Source organism: Triplophysa rosa, linkage group LG1 (genome assembly GCF_024868665.1).
Source record: "Triplophysa rosa linkage group LG1, Trosa_1v2, whole genome shotgun sequence".
NCBI classification, from domain to species: Eukaryota; Metazoa; Chordata; class Actinopteri; order Cypriniformes; family Nemacheilidae; genus Triplophysa; species Triplophysa rosa.
The window spans coordinates 18,959,562-18,978,021 of record NC_079890.1 but is presented as its reverse complement, the minus strand read 5'-3'; the positions used below and the strand labels follow the sequence as shown (position 1 = coordinate 18,978,021).

Here is an 18,460-nt window from a genome sequence, read left to right as displayed (position 1 = left end):
CCGGGTTAGAAACTGGGTTGTCTTCTGTCCTATACGGCCCTCTCTTCTATTCTTTCCTGTGGCTCAGGGGTTGGAGTATGGCACTAGCAACGCCAAGGTCATGGGTTGGATCCCAGGGGATTGCACATAGTCAGAAACAAATGTATAATACAATGCAATGTGAGTCGCTTTGGAAGAAAGCATCTGCCAAATGCATAAATGTAAATGTATTCGATTTGGATGTGGTTGAGAGTAGGCTTAGATCATCTTACATTATCAAAACAACCACTTTTCTGGAAAAGGAAAGGAGATGGGCTCATCTTAGACAGGTGTGTGGACACACAAAAATGTGCACTAACAATAATGTTTATTAGGTTTGTCTTGAGGATGCTTATATGTGCATTACATGTGGGCGTTGGTAATCACAGCAAAATGGTTTTCAGAAGGCTTTGATTTTTTTTTTGTCTGTGTCTTTAAATGTTACTGTTATTGGGGACTTTAATGTTTTAAAAACAGAAGTGCTTTTTTCAGCAGTTGTGCAGTTGGGCACTCCTGTGCTTGCCCACACTCGCCTTGTATGCATGTTCTCACAAACGCTTACAAAAACACGCTCCTGTTACATTGATGCATGACTTTGAGTCACTATAGTATAGCTGGAGGACAGAAGTCTGTTCGAGAGATGTGCTACAGTGCTTCATTTCCTTTTGTCTTTCTGCATCTCTCGAGTGTGGCCCTATTTTCTTTCTGAGTGGATTCAGGGTCAAGACATACTACAGTTCTTTCTCATCCATTGTTTTTAACTCTTCATTGGTACATTTTGCCTGGCTGAGCCTGCTATCATATTGTATGGTACTCGCACACCCAATGTAAAAACTAGGGTATTTCTCATTGTATGACATAATTTTTAGATAAGGTATTTCTGGAATTTATCCTTTGCGTGTTCCGTTTCACTTAACCTTACACCTACTTTATGAGAAACATAAGGCTTATTTTAAAACTAATACTTATGATGTAATGTTTGTCAATGAAACTGATACTGGTAATAGTACAGCACTACAGACAGTTCCTCTGTGAGAGCCCAGGAGCTGGAGTGAATGCTATTTGGTTGAATATTGATCATGTGGAATGTACTTGGCAGGCGGCTGCTGCAGTCTTACATGCGGAAACGGTATTCTTTGTTAATAAATAGCAAAAGCTGCAGATAACCAATTCTTTATGATGAGTATATGTTTGAAAGTAGCATTGTCACAAATGATTTTATTAGGGATGTGCACGAATGTTCGAATATTCGATCATCATTTTTCATAAGAATAAAAAAACTGCGTCACAACAGGGTTTAGTTACCGCTACAGAAGACCTTATTAGAGTTGTCTTGTCTTATTTAACGCTTCACTTCATCTGTAATGATTTTATAATATACAGATTTAGTTCCTAAATCATTGTTCACTCAGATCGCAAACTAGTTTAAATGTTTTAAGTTCACACACCTGCAGCTGCCCGGATCGAGTGTTATGCTCGGCTCACATCACCACATTAAAGCGGCAGTCCGCAAGTTTTTTGGAGTAAAAATGAGCTAAAACCAATTATTGAGCAAGTACATGAAAGAACGGTGTTTAAAACTGTCACTACCCTTGCTGGATTCACCACGGAAAGCTTGTAATAATGGTTTGTAATTTGCCCTGTCGGGTCGACTTTTCCGGAGATCCTTATGTGGTGTCTTTCGCCTGTGCGTCATTTCGTCACATTCGTACACAGAACGAAGAGGATCCGGCTGTATGCTGCGTTTAGTATTATTTATGGCGGTGTTTAGTACTTTTACTTTTAAATGCCAAGCAGTGTTGACATCTGGGGATTCATCATTTGTGAAAAACAAGAAAGAACGAACTGAAGACGGTTTACAAAGAAACAGGGAATGTGGTCGGACTAGTGAGAAAATTAATATTGGCAAGGCATTTCAAAGGTGGCGTGAACTCCGTGATCTGAAAGGATTGTAAATGGATGTTTCTTCTGAACAGGTAAGACAAATTTTTAATATTTCAATAGATGACACAAAAACCGTAGCGCACTTGTGTTAATATAGACGGGTACAATTTCATGGGTTGTTCTTTCTCTCTTTATGTTCATTATGATAAATGTAATTTAAGCCCTATTCGCCCGGAATTAGTATTATCTGGGGACCTTGTCTGATTTAGAAATTACCTCCCCACATCTGTATTTCATTAGCACGGACAAGTGAAGCCTGTGATTTTACTCAAATTTATGGACTTGTATCCCGGATATGATAGCAAGGCTTTGCATATAGTATATATAGTTGTATGATGTACAATGATTTATGACCGTGCCTGTCAACATTTGAGACCCGCGTTCGGGGATCTTCTGTCCGGTTGGCGTTACGGGAGTTTCCATGAGAAATAACAAAATGACCCAGCACCCGAAATAATATCAAAACACTTCAACACAGCCTCCATTTGCGCTATTTGTGTCTGTTTATGTTCTTATTTGTTTCGTGTTATATCATCTGCCATGTTATCTGTGTTTATTATGCGCTACTGATGTACTGTGAAGATTCTCACTGGTGCACTGTCACAGGCCACGACTCAAAACATCAGACTCATCCGCGCAGTGCCGAATCACAACTCGCGCAAAGAAATATCTCCGCACATCACCTGCAGTAGCAATTACAAACTGAGATGGCGACAAAGAGGCCAATCCTATGGACTGCCGCTTTAAAATGTTTTAAAAACTGGTGAGCCAAAGAATTCATTAACATTACTTGCATTAGGTATAAAAATACCAACGTAATATTAAATGATTAACAATAATTTATTTATTACGGTTGTTCTATGCAGTTATTATAAAATATTCAGTAATGCTAATTTCAACAACTTGAAACATGAAAATGTACATTTCACTGCAACTAATATTAATGAATTTGGCCTTAGCATAAGACTTTACATTTATTGAAAAATGCCCATGCCTAGATTTTATTATAGTCAAGAACATTTCGAATGGGTTTTATGTTATTGCTTATTTGATGGGTTGAATGGGTTACGAATGCTTTTGTAAAGCAAGCTAGAAATCCCAAAATGACTTAAATATGTACAGTAAAGCTCATTGATTATATTACTTTATGAAACTGCCTTGCCTATTGGAGTAATACTATTCACAATCAACAATCAAAGAAAGTGCAGCAGCAAAGAAACCTGACTTAAGGTGTTTCTCAAAGTCTGACTTTCCCAAATTCTCTAACTTAACTGGAGCTCAGCCACAAACTTTGCTCATCTGTTGGTCTTATTTGACATTAAAAGTGATCAAATCAGCAAGAGTCAAGCTTTACTTTACATGAACTTCTGGTTGCAAGCAGTATTTGCGAGTAGTTTAGCCAATAGTAGGACAGTAGGGCTATTTGATATAGATCTAGATATAGGTAGATGTCAAGTTCAATGAGTAAGTAAGTACAAATGTACTGCCCTCAGTTTCTGTTAAAGGGATAGTTCACCCAATAATACAAATTCTGTCATCATTTACTCACCCTCTTGTCATTTTAAAACATGTATGACTTTCTTCTTCTGCATAACACAAAAGAAGATATTTGGAAAAATGTTGTGAACCCATTCACGTAGAATGGGATAGAAGTGAATGGGGTCCAGTGCTGTTCAGTTACCAACTTTATTCAATATATCTTGTTTTGTGTTCTGCGGAAGAAAGTAACACAGGTTTGAAATGACAAATTGGCAGTAACGGATGACAGAATTGTTATTTTTGGGTGAACTATCACTTTAAGACGGGAAGGATCTTGCTTTGCATGATTTTACTTATCAGTAGGTAACTCTTCTAATCACTAAATTCACTAAAAAGAAGTCCCAATCAGGTTTTGTCAGTTAGTACACCTTTTTCTGGTTTTACTTTAGTTTCTACTGAACTTCACTATGCGATGTCTTAAACACGGTGTCATGCCCTTATCACTTCAAGTTACGCATATACCATATGTTAAAGCGGATGTAACACATGCCGATTCTGCCAATCTCATATTAAAGCGGGAATGAACCATTCGATCAAATGTACATTATTTAGTAAACTTATTTTCACTTAAATAAAAAAAAACATATAACAGATTTGATACACGTAACCTTTTAAGAAAATGTGATGTTTTGTTATGGCTTTTGGAGCAAGGGTGCCACCATCTTGCAGCGCCATGGCATGTGACATCACCGGGTTGGTTCGCGTCATTGCAATATTATCCGATTGCAATACCCTACATTTGAGCAGTGAAGAAAAACAAGTATTTCCTTACTTTTTGAATGCGCACTTGTTTTAAAGAGTAAGTAGCATATGATTTTTAAGGTCCTACTTTGGTTTATCGAGTGTCCAACAACAAGTTTATGTACATACAAGGTGTAAAAACACTATTATGTCGTAAAAATAGGCAGTTATTCTTACCATACTTCTTGTCTGACTCGCAAATGATTTGTTCCGCGATTCATCCGTCTAGTCTCCTCCTATCCGCTAGCCTAGTGTCATGTGATTGGTCAGATGGTGTAGTCTGTTGTGATTGGTCAAACGCGTTCATCATGTGTCGCAAATGGAACGCCTACCATCATTACTGGATTACGGTTTACAGGTGGTTGGATGTCATAAAAATTATTTCATAAAACATTCTATTAAGTTCATAAACGTTGAACGTATTTGGAAAATTAATTGATCCTTCTGCAGATGCCAGTAAGAAAAAGGACATTTACAATTCTCTTGTAACAGTATTATACTTGGACTAGTTGACACGGCATACAGTGTACGGTGTTCGTATCTTCAGATGTTATTACAATACAGATAGTACTCGACTCAGTTTTTGAAATAAATACTTTGAGAGTTAATAGATTGAACAATTAAATTAGCTGAGTTAATAACAAGATAAACAAACTGTAATACCCCAGAAATAACGGTACATGCTAATGATAGCATTATATGCATTAGCTAAACACAGACATAAGGTACACAAATATTTCTTGAAGTTAAGACAAAAATAAATAGTCACACTTACAGGTTGTGATTCGGTGGAGCTAACAGGTCCAAATAAGGTTGGTATTGCCCCCTCTTTCAAGGATAGTCGTTTCACATATCCTGCAGTGAACGCGCCAAGATTATTGAAGCAATCTTCGGTGAAATGACGTGCGCACAGTAAAACCCTGGGGTTATACTCCTTTGGTATCGTTTGAAAAATGAATTGTAACCATTGTTCCCTCTGAAGTTCTTCCTTTGGTAGTTGAAATAAGACGGACTTAGTTTCACAACGTAGAACACAGGTTTTAGACATGATACACACACATCACGAACGAGCGACAGTGTTTTGGGGGAGGAGAGACTAGTAGTGAAGTTTTCGAGGCAGTCCCAGCAAAACGTAGGCGGGGACTATGTGTAGTGACGTAGATACTTGGCGGTTAGAGACTCGGACTAGCTCATGTCTTGTTTGCATGATTCAGAGTCGACTCCCATTTTTACAAGCCAATAACGTTGTTATTTATTCACCTTCGGACTTACAACTTGGCAGACAGCTTACTTTCAAACACGGCAACATATCACACTGCATGAAATGTAATTTTCATGATCTCATGCTACTTACTCTTTAAAATGTATGGAGACCAACTAGAACAAGCTTTAATCTTGAGTGCCCATACAGTAGTATTACATACTTCGTATCTTCGAAGAGTCTTTAGTTTGATCACATTTATAAAAGAGAGATACAGCTGTACGATTATTTCCAAAAACAGGCGACCTCAACGCGAGCGAGGGGGTGGAACTAAAGCACAAGCAATACATCATCGCATTATCCCTGCGTAACTGTTGATTCACTATAAGTTCGTGTGGTGTACCTTATGCACGTACGCATCGATTGCCAACAAACACAGACATTTGACGGCGTTTAACTTACCACATGCGGTTCATGACGGCTATCCATCTATCAGGTTCAAACGATCTCCAAATCCTGCATTATATCCACTGTTTATATAACATTCCTCATCGAAAGGCAGTGAACTAACAAACACATATGAACTTTCGCGAACAAAGGAGCACATTGATGGCCATGCTCTTTCTCCCACTCTCCAATGTTTGATGCGTGGGTGTGCTTGTCATGGAGGATTGTCCAATAAGCGACTAAGAAAAGTTGTTACGAAACGGAATTCATGTTCGAAAAAAACTTTCAGAAACTTATACGGACGCTGGGGGAGTATATCGAGCACAGAAATACTACGTCAGACGTCCAACTCATTTTTTGACAAGTTGACCATGTCAAGCATGAGAAGCCAGCACGTTTAACATCGTAAAGAAGTCAGAATGCATGAAACAATGTGGCAAACCCCCCCTCTTAAATGTTTACTCTTATAAATCTGTCTTTTTTTATTTTAGGGAGGCACTTCGTAAGAAATATGTTTGAGTGTGCATGTTTGGAAAGGGGGGAGAGACAAAAGGAATAACGTCACAGTCACACTGCTGACATTACATGTGACTGTGCCAGCTAAAACCTAGCAACCATCCCGCAATGCTGAGAATTGCAGGTTGGGGCTTGTATCATTACCTTTTCTGCAAAATCTCCTCCTCGCACCCCCTCCTCCTCACATACCACACACACAAACAAACACTCGGCTATTCCTAAATCATCTTTTGTGCCTCATTTACTGTCTTCTCATCAGAGTGTTTGCTGTGTATTGTTTTGGTTTATGTTGATTTAGGTGTTGCTATAAGTGTTGCTATAATGCCAATGCAGTTTTGGTCTGATAAAATATCCTTCCTCCTGTTTTCCCTATGGGATTTTACAGAGCCCTGAGGTTATGAAATATTGTTTTAATGAAATACGCAGCCTATTGAATTGCTGAAATGCTGTGAGCAGTGTTGCATAAAATAATTTAATGTTTATTGGTGTTTGGGTAAATGGCATATTCATATAAAAGGACATTTGGGCATGGGTTTGTGTTTGGATCGCAGGAACAGTTTTTATCTCAGTCAGGCCATTAGGGGGCTCCAGTGTTACTACAGGAACAAGAATTATTAGGCCTATGTGTAGGAGAAAGTGTACTGTCATGCTTTTGCTATGCACCAGAATCCTCAAAAACTAGAGCATGCAAGGTCACTGTAATGTTATCCAAGGCATCTAAAGCATCCCCTCAATGTTTGTTATAACAAGGATCATTTCTTTTTTCACTTGAACCTTTCAGTAATTTCTGATCCCACTTTAATTATTTCCCTGTCATATAATGCATTTTTAATCAAACAGCAAAGTTTTGATTTACTCGGTTTTATCTTTGTCCCATATATTACATATTCATAACTTAAGGTTTAGCCACACGTCCACCAGAATGTCTAAGTACTAGATTCTCCAGTTTTTACAGAATGTCAAGTTTTAGATTGGCCTTTCAGTTGAAATCGGCTCACTTCTGAGTTGCATAAAACGTAAGGTTTGTGACTGTTTATTTTGGCCCTTTAAACATGGGAAGGGCCCGTGCTTTGTTATAGCAGGAGTTATTCAGTCTGGAATTTATGCTTCTCATTCATCAGAGCGGTGATAGGACTCTGCTCTGGAATAAAGATACCTCAGCTTTGATAAAAAAGGTTGGACTCTCTCTGGCGCCGGGCAGCAGAGGATGATCTCAGAAGTCATGACTCCCCCGTCTAGAATCCACTGAGCTGTGCTATGCCACCCACAGTCCATTCATGCTTGTTGGGGTGCCTCTTTCACACTCTCCTAATCTTTCCCTGCTAAAGGAATGATGAATAAGGCCTTTGACTTCACTGCGGTTTAATGTTTATCTCGTGCTTTTCACCCCGTCTGAGCGCAGTGACCCTGCTGTACTGGAGTCATGTATCTCAACATCAAAGACATGATATAAGTTTGCAGGTTGAAGAGATGACTAGCAATGAGAATGTTTGTTTGTGTTCTGCTGTTGTTTGTTTTATTCTAATTAAAGAAAGCATCTTGTCCTCTGGCATGCCAAGTGCCAAACACAAGCACTGGAATGCTGATGCTTCATCGCACCCATATCTGTTTATATTTTCGAGTGTTGGCTGATTAATGAGCACTCTGCTCTCAGGCACTATCCTCTTTTTGAAGGATGGTCAGTCACTTGAATATTTATAAGAGAATGCAGTAACGCTTAATGATAATCGCAATGGAGACCTTAATGATGTCACTAAAGTAATATCGCCATGTTGTCCCTGGCTGATAGTAAGATTTGCAGATGAAGAAGCAGTGCACGTCTGCAAAAGAATGAAATGAATGAGATATACTGTCAGCAGAAATCTGATCTTGCTCTTTACCCGGCTGTCGGAAGTAGAGGAAAATAGCAGGGAAATGGTCTGACCGCCAGGTCAGAGGTCAGATCTGCAGGTCATGATCAAACAGCTGGACATGTGTGGATGGCTCAAGTGTGTGTCTGTCACTTTCCAATAATAGTGCTTAAAAATGCTCAAACTATTATTTTTAAAAATGTCAAAGGAAGTGCTTTGCTATGTTTGTAAACAACGGATATCCATTTTTCATTTCACTAGCAATTAACTTTATTTGACTTTCTACTTTCTTATACTGTTGATTTGTGTTGTAATATTGCCATTAGAGATAAGTAAGGAATAATTGATGACGGGCATGACGACTGGCATTAACTTTCAATTATTCGAAAGTTAATGCACACCTGCTTCGCGTCGTGGCCGCATTACCACCTCGAGGTGTGCATTAACTTTCGAATAATTGAACGGACCGGAGTCAATTATTGTGCTTATACCACGGTTACCACGCCACTTTCAATGTTTGTCATGTTATCATCTTGAAAAAGCTGTTGATGGTAAGGGCTACTTTCTTGCGCATGTCATTTCCGTTAGAGCGAACAGACTTGGAAGCTTGAGCCACGTGGTGAGTGAGTGAGCGAGCAAACTGTGTGCATCTTTAGGAACGGGTGCATTCAATTTAATGCGATGCCGCGCTAATCTGTCGGTGTAAAGTATGTCATTAAAGTATGCTCTGTATGCATCCGAATAGCTCTCGCGGTACTTTAATGCCATATTAAGTTGAACGCGTCTGTTACTGAAGCCGATGATTAGCTTGTTCAGGTGTGTTTCATCAGAGCTGGGGCTAAACGTGGCAGGAAAATGGATCTCGCGGGCCAGGGTTGAGAACCACTGGGATACAGTATAACCTTTCTGTTGTTTAAACTTGGCGAAGTGATATGGAACTGTAATGCGGTCAGCAGACCTGGAACACCTTTATAGGTGTGCGTTTAACTGAAAGTTAATGCATACCCATAGAACGTTTTGTCAACCAATTAGATTGAAGCATTCAACAGCCCCGTGGTATAACTGATGTTAACTGGTGGGGTCAAAGCTATAATTCTAAATGAAGATTAGATAACGTGTGAGAAATTGATATGCTCTCGTTCCGTTGTGCAGTAAGCCCGTCTGGTCGGTCATGATAATGAGCGTGTCTTTCAGATGGTTGCCGATGGCTGCCTCAGTTTAGCCAGTGTACATATAAACAAAACGCCTTGCAGTAGTCCCTCACAGCCTTTCTTTAGCATACCAACACACTTGCTGAGATCATCAAGATGCTGTTTTGGAGGTTAGCTACCTAATTAAAGCATCAGTTTAGCCTGGTGCACAACAACAGACACTGGGTCTTAGCATAACAATAGATCTTGAAATGGAGTTAATTTAATTGTAACTTGAGTACATTTTGAGGACATTTTGTGTACAGTTGATAAGTGTTTTCGGTTTAACGGATTTCAGTGCTTAAACTTAAAGGGATAGTTCACCCAAAAATGAAAATTCTGTCATCATTTACTCACCCTCAAGTTGTTTCAAACCTGTATAAATTTCTTTGTTCTGCTGAACACAAAGGAAGATATTTGGAAGAATGTTAGCAATTTTCAGTTCTGGGACATCATTGACTACCACAGTAGAATTTAAATGGTTGTCAAAGGTGCCCCAGAACTGTTTGCTTTCCTAAATTCTTCAAAATATCTTCTTTTGTGTTCAACAAAACAAAAAAATATACAAACATTTTTCTTCTATGTTAACTAATGATGTCCCAGAACTGAAAATTTTTAAGATTCTTCCAAATATCTTGAATACAGGTTTGGAACAACTTAAGGGTGAGTAAATGGTGACAGAATTGAAATTTTAGGGTGAACTATCCCTTTAAGCAGTCTTTATATTATACAAATAACATTAACGCTAACTGTAACTATAACTATTTTTTCGTTCTCGACTGTGATGTTCGATGATGAAAACCATGATCGTTTGGGTCTATAAATACATTTCAAATAAAATTATTTTCTTTCTTTCTGATTGGTTATGCTGGCAGTTCGGGCGGTACCCAGAGATTTGATTGGTTGCGTTGCGAGAGCTTGCGGTCCAGAGTCAAGTCCGGAGCACAGAAGGGCGTATTGAAGGCGCACAGTGATGTCTGGTTTCACTTTGATAAACTTGCCAAAAAAACTGTCAAGTGCAAAATGTGCAGTGCCAAGCTGCATACAAATCTACTAGAAATTTGATTTGTTATCATCTTACACTTACACCGCACCCACGTGCGACGTGGAAAAAGCAACAACAACAAAAAAACAAGCCGTTTGTTCGTACTCTCTTCGTGCTGCATCCAGTGGGCACAGATTATTTGTTTATAATGGGTTCTAGTGTTGTATTCGCGGCCTTTCTCGAAGCAGAAGCGGTGAGCGATTTAAATCCATTTCCATGGAAGCTGAGCTCGCGTGGTGCTCGCGGAGCAAAGCAAGCATTTCTCTGCACCGTGAGCACTACGTGAACGTGCACTCAAATTCATAATAATGGAATAGAAAAGCTCGCCCTGCTCCGTACCAGAATATTTGGACAAATGTCAGTTCAGGTGCCAGGCGAGATGACTACTATCAGACAGACAAGTCAGACGAGCATAAGAGACTTTAACGTCAGACACTGACAGACAGAAATGCGGCAGGGCAGAGATGACGCTTTACCTCACGCTGATATGTCTTATAAATGTTTACTGTATTTTCAAAATTTTTCATTCTTTAATTTAGAAATAAAACCTGTAACACACTCATTGATAGCCAAACATTAGAGGTCCGCCGGAGACTGTTTAACAGTATGTTTTCAGGGTTTTTCCTGGCTCAAAATGAGGCGGAGGTGGTGCCATCCTGATCTTGTACACACACGTACTACCGTACCTTTAAGTGGCTTAAACAAAGTGACTTTGACATATTAAAAGTTCTAATAAAATTAGATGAAAATTACAATTATTAAGTTAGCCCACAATAGACAACTAAATTAACCAGTCTTACTAAATGAGCAAAGCTCATTCACATCTTTCATTCTCTGTGGTTCACTTTAAATGATTCAATGATCTCTTATATTCGCTAGTGACTGAAAAGTTCAATAGTTTTAATGAATCGGTTCAAATGAGTCATTCGTGTGCGAGTCGTTCTAAACGCATTTTGCGTTCATACTGGCGAACTCGTATACGCTGATTCAATGATCGAACTGCACAGCTGAAGACATGGACGTCATGTTAATTTAAGAAATTTCAAGAAATTATACATACTTGGATGCAAAACAAACAGCCGTGAGACACAACTAGCTCTTGTTTTGCAACTCTTTTTAGCACCTCAGTGTGCTTAATGCCGCAACAGCAGTTACAAATTACAGTCTGTTAAATGCACGCAGCATTTCTTGTGAAGACTATAGGATTCATTTTGTGTCAATAAAAATGAACGCAAACTTTTAAAAAAACGAACAAAAATATACAATGAGAAAGAAAAAAACACTTTGATAATGAAAACAATAAACTCAATTGCAAGAATGTGACATGATTTTCAAATAAACTGCTATTTTTCTTTTTATAAACTGCTAATTTTCTAAGTTTCGTTTTTGCAAATAATAGTTTTGAATTCGCTGCTAGATTTTTCATTTGCGCTTTCCGAGTTTTCGTTTACGCTTCTCAAGTTTTCGTTCGCCTTTCTGGCACAAATCTCACGTGTGGGCTAGGGATGGGCGATATTATATATATATATATTATATGCGATATACCGGTAGAAATTCCCCACACGATAGGAATTAGTCTTCCCGCGATATAAACGATAAATTCTAGTTGATGACGTATTTCTTTGTGAGACCCATTCACAGCTCATATGTGAAGCGAAAACGGGTATAGCGGAGGGCGGACGTGAAGCTGAGAAAGAGTTTGCACTAAAAGACGAGCTCTAAATCTCATTTAGGTTGGCACTGTTGATGCATCCGAGTTAATGTTTAGTTTCACTTTCGTTTTATGTAATTCGTTTGTTAAGTATTCGTTGATAGTCATAATACGTTACACCACAACATTTAGTTTGGCTAAAAGTATTTATTTAAACATTCGTTAGATGTTATGCGCGCGTGCACAAATTGTTTAATATGATTTCTTGCCTGTTATATACAGGATGAACGGAGCGTCCCGTGCGCAGCTCGCGCCCACATGTGCTTTCATAGTGACACAGCGCGCACAGCACTGCTGCCTGTTTACATACAGTACAAAATGCGAGTTTGTATTACGTTATTTTAAATACGTTTATGAGCGTATAAAAGCATGGATTATTTAATTTGATTTTTTTAATCCGTATTTTTCTGTTCTCTTTCTGTTCTCTTTTCTTTACTACAACCTTTTGAAGTCGAATCTCACTATTATATTTTATATAATCTCCCAATAATCTGTAACGTGTCTTTATTAGATGTTATAATGCAAGTTGTTCGCTCCTTTTTAAGAAAATAATCTTAATAGTCTATAAAATAATACCTGACAAAAAATATAAAGCACACAATGAACACGCTTAGTAAAGACAGAATTGCTACTGTACAGGAATAAAACTTTTAGTGACTTTTAGTGCAGATCGTTCTCTAAGATTCTTTGCACTGTACTGTCTTCAGTATCGACTTCCTTGTCAGGGAGCTATCAATCAAAAACTCACTAGCCAATCAGCGTAAAGCAGCCATAAATCCTGCCTAAACGTGAGATCTGTGCCAGAAAGGCGAATAAAAAATTGAGAAGCGTAAACGAAAACTCTGAAAGCGCAAATGAAAAATCTAGCAGCGAATTCAAAACTTATTAGTTGCAAAAACGAAACTTAGAATGTTAAGAAAAATAGCAGTTTATTTGAAAATCATGTCACATTCTTGCAATTGAGTTTATTGTTTTCATTATCAAAGTGTTTTTTTTCTTTCTCATTGTATATTTTTGTTCGTTTTTTAAAAGTTTGCATGCATTTTTATTGGCACAAAAGGAATCCCATAGAAGACACCCGACATAATTTTGGCGAGAGTCTGAGGCGGCACGGCATTTGACGGAGGCGGTCTCCTCCAATTTCTCTATGCAGGAAAAACCCTGTATTTTATCGTTCATTAGCTGGAACAAATCATTCTGAAAGTGATCCCAACAAAATCGTTCTCTATATTTACTAGGGCTGTGCAAAAATATCGATACATGTAACTATAGCAATATTTCTTTTTTCGATGGAGTATCGATGGTGATACCTCTACTATTGATATATATTTTTTTAAATCATGTCATATACTGTACATATGGCCAAAAGTAAGTGGAAGCGAGCATGGCAAAAATATAAGAACGCTTCAAGCTCTCAGAGCTGATGTGCGGGTGTGCTTTGGTTTTCAAAATAATTAATGAAGTAATGAGTTATATAAAGTAATGCTGTTTGTAGGCTTCGCAAGTCATGACACAAGTCACTTGGCTACTGCAGTGCATTAGACAAAAAGTTTATTAAGAAAAGTAACAATGACATTTATTGTGCTTTCACGGATGTGACACCAGCGCATTTACAGCACGGATGAACCAGAGGTTTTATACTGCCCATGTTCATTGTTTTAACTGTAATGCACCACAACAGCCAAATGACTTGCATGAGCCACCTTATTCCCCTGTGCTACCCACTTGAGGGGCGCAATCCACAGTTTGAGAACCCAAACCTCGAGTCTGATCTAAAGGTCCATGCATCGCACATCATGGCCACTCTGCAGAGGTAAGAGATGTTTTTACACTTATCCTTACAGAAAACCCCAGGTTTTGTTGTATTTGTTGTATTATAGAAAACCCCCAGGTTTTGGCACAGCATGTTGTATTTCTAGCTCTACTTTTTACATTTTCTATTTAAAGTATTGCAATATATCGCAAATGTGTATCGTATCAAAATACATAGCAATATATTGTATCGTGACCCCATCTATCGTGCTATGTATCGTATCTGGAGGCACTTGCCAATACACAGCCCTAATATTTACCATTATGGTTGTGATGTTAACCCCGCTATTCTTCTAAATTAAGAATGGTTTTTATAGGTTAGTTTTTAATTTTATAGTTCTAGTTATCGTCCATAGTGTGAACGGCCCTTTACAATAGCAAAAAATGTTATAGTATGTAAACATGAATATAGATTGACAAGTTCACTTAGGTGAAATGTTTTACACAGGAGAGAGCTTTGCTGTGATGAATTGACTTTTAATCATTTGTGTGACATAAAGGTATTTTTCATGAAAAGAGTTTCTGAAATGGTTAATGAATGTAAGCAATAATACTCAGACAAGTTAAAATTTGTCATTTTCAGCACTACAAAAAAATGTGACCCAAGATCATTTATTGTTGTATAAAAATTAGCATTGTTTTTAGGTGTCAACTCTAGCTGTGAGATGATATCCTGCTTGAACTCCAAGAATATCTTTCTCCTCTGTTTATATCCCCCACTGTCAGCACATCCCACCCTCTGTTGCATCAGAAGGTTACGTATGCCTCCGGATCTTTCTAAATCAAGCATGACAGCTCTCTGCTGAATCTCAGCAGCTACTCATTCGTCTGCTGTGGTACTAAATCAGACCTGTTGATGTGTGGATGGCATGTCGCTGCTCAGGTGGAATAAAGATTTTCTGTGTGAAGAATGGAAAAATATTGGAAGCAATCTGTAAAGCACATATACTGTAAATGTAGTAAATAGAGTGAATCAGGCCTTTTGAGTGAACTGCTAGGGATTGGAGAGATTTGGTCTTGCATTTTATGTTGTTAGTAATTGATTGCTGTCAACGTGGCCTTGAGCTGGTAGTCGAAGTTTGGAAAACTGTTTCAGCACAGAAACGTTCTTGATTTCTCTTATTGTCACACCCAAAATACCATCTTGCCTTTACCCAAAGCTCTCTCACTGTGTTATCTTAATATAGTTGGACTCTTCTATCTGTAGCTGGCTTCCATATGTTGAGATTTATTGGCCTATGCGTTGCCATTAGTTTGCTGTTGCCAGGCAAGACTTTTTTGTGTGTGGGGTGGGAGGGAGGGAGCTGAGAAATGGGATGGGGGTAGGGTTTCATTTTTACAAGGTGTTGACATGAGTTATAGCACATAGTCACCCAGACTGCCCGGCAGCCAAGATCTAACCTAGATACATTGTCTGATCAGCGAGCTTATCACTTTATACCCCATCAGCCATCATTACTTTTACCTGCTGCACATGAAAACCCTTCACAGAAAACATTGCATGTTCGTGTAGATGTCATAGGTGCGCTCTAAATCACGACCACAAACACACCCTGTTAAACAAAACAAACAGACCTGTTCCCACATTCCATAAAACAAGTGTAAGTTGCTTTCTGTATAATTACATACCCAAATTCAGATGACTGATAGTCTTAAAGGGGTCATATGACATGGCTAAAACAAATATTATCGTTTGTTTTAGATGTAATGCAATGTGTATACACGATTTAAGGTTCAAAAACGTTTGTATCTCCTCTTTGCCCCGCCTCTCTGAAACGCGCTGATTTTTTACAAAGCTCATGGCTCTGAAAAGCGAGGTGTGCTATGATTGGCCAGTTAACCTGTGCGTAGTGATTGGTCGAATACTGCAAGCGTGTGATTGAAATGTAACGCCTCTTACCATATTTGGAACATCAGGTTCCAAAGCAATTGTACTGACAGTACTTACTTGCGTATACATATGGGCGGTGTTGATTTGTGGGGGTGTGGTTACACGAGGTGTTTCAGGCAGGTCTGGGTGAGCATTTGCTTTTACATAGAATGCATCTTTTGTTCCTACTGTTTCATTTTTTAATCTCTAATACATGCATGGGCAATTTATAACACACCAAAGACACAGAAAAACACGTGTTCGCGCCATATGACCCTTTAAGTTTTTATTTGTAACTAATAGATGCAAATACTAAAAAGGATCTAACAATTTTGTTAAATTTTTCGACCTAGATGAGGTATTTTATGGTTGGGCTGATACTTTTTTCTTACTTATGCTGTGTTCACACCAAACGCAAATTAAGCGATTTGTGCAGAGACACGATTAGATGTGAACTTGCAGAAAGTGATGCGTTCGCAGCAAAGTTTTATTTGCTGGTGTCGTTGGGGTGGCGGTTAGACTCTGTTGACGTTGAGAAATTCGTGTGAGAAGCTTATTGACACCTACTGTTTGACACGTCTGGACACGTGAAGACACTGTCTTTTTTTTGTGTCACTCGCACGAATGTAATGAACTAATCCCGCGAGTAATAAAGACCGAGGAATGCGACGCTTCTAGTGGTGTAACAGTTCTCGGTAAAACATTGAAACGCACGGTTCTCCAACGGTTCGTTGTACCGTGGCTCATCTTAAATCTGACGAGCATTTATAATGTGGTTCGTTAAAAATGATAATGCGTAAAACAGACAAAGTTCAGCTAATGTATGTTTGTCGATGGATACACATTTAATACCTACAGCAAATCATATAACATAGACAAAATTCAATAGGATTGACGTATGCTGTACAGTCATTTCTGCTTTCATCACCCGGGTGTTGTGAGCGCTCTAGTGCAGGTGAGACCTGAACAGCACATGTTGCTGTTTAAACTACACTCATTCAAGCCTTGCCAATTTAAACATTTAAGTGCAAGATGATGCAGAAGAAAACTCGCTTGCGCAATGTGAGAAGATCCGAAGCGCGCACTAGGACAGCTGAGTCTCAGACATGCCGCAAATATTGAGTTGTCTTTGAAGCGCTTAAACGGACAATTTCACACACGAAGTAGGTCAACATGCCCCTCTTGTCGAGGATCTTAACAAACATAGTAGATTATACCTTAAGTGAATGGACGAAACAGACAAAAAACAACGCATGTGTACAGTATCAGTGTACTGGATCTGTTTCATTCCTCTTAAAGCGACAGCAGCATATTCCTGCTGTCTGTTAAAAGTCAAGGAAATCACTCACTGCTTGTGACTCAATAGCTTCTGTAACTTCATATATGATTCATCTTTATTTAACGTGTACATATGCAATGTTATGTTTTATTTGATTACTTTAATCCATTTCTACCTTAAAAGGTATATTATACAGTATCTTTTTTTATTTTCTGCTTTGCTCTGTTGTTTTATTGGTGCTGTTACTTGTAGCTCTTGATTATTTGTTCTTATTTTTATTTGTCAGTAGTCCCTTTTCCCTGAACATAGCACAAACCGAACCGAGCCGATCCGAAACCGTGACCTTAAAACCGTGACACAAACCGAATCGGGAGTAATTTGAACCGTTACACCTCTAGATGCTTCGCATTTGGTGTGAACACACCATTAGAGCTATGCTTACCAGCCAGCACTAAAATCCAAAGCATATAACCCCTAACAGCCACATAGAAATGATCTGGTAAGCGCCATCCCCACTTCTGCATTTACAGTTTCACATTAGAAAGTGTACAAATTCTGATATAATCCCGTTGGATCTCTACAATGTTACAAACCATTTTATAATTAAAAAAATTTAACTATTAAATAGTGTGTGATGTTAAAAAGATGTTACTGAGTGAATGGTCTATAAACACCTCCCAGTTGTAATTTAATGTCCTCTGTTAAAGATAAAACAATAAACAGAAATAGCCTTACACATGCACACAATATTGTGCTTTTTTTTAGGAAGTAGATCCTATATGTGTCCATTTCAGCTTCTTTGTTTCTATGGGATATAGCACGTTGGAGAGTGCATTCCCTGCATACACCCCCTCATATGACATGTTATAAGTGTGGGTATTCTCAAATGTATGCTGGTGCATCAACAATGCCACAGACTGCGGTGGGGGCATATTAAGGGGTAACTGAACTCCCCCACTGTCGCTGATGTGAAAATCTAATGCGTCCCTGCTGTCTTTTGATCCCCTTCAGACCTCTCACCTACCATATTAAAAACTGACGTCTTCCTTTTAGAAAAACACTTTATGCGTTTATCTTCAAGATGCTGAGACGGTGGTGAGGGGTGATTGTAAATGACGTTCCGCGCAGCCCATACTCCAGACGGTTGTACGTAAAAGCCGTAACCTAATCTCACCACGGTGGAGTGCTTCCATGGGCTCTGACCCCTCCTGGTGAGAAGACATATGCTGTGACTAAAAGCGCCTCCTCAGACCGTCGGCCCAGACCTGGTCTGGAGACTTTAATCTCGCAGAGATTA

The 18,460-nt window shown here is 38.8% G+C and overlaps 1 protein-coding gene across 1 annotated transcript in view; it reads left to right on the top strand.

Annotated features, from left to right (window-relative positions):
- Positions 1-18,460, top strand: part of uacab (uveal autoantigen with coiled-coil domains and ankyrin repeats b) — a 53,679-nt gene that overhangs the window by 5,376 nt on the left and 29,843 nt on the right. The gene's annotated exons all lie outside the window — the stretch shown is intronic.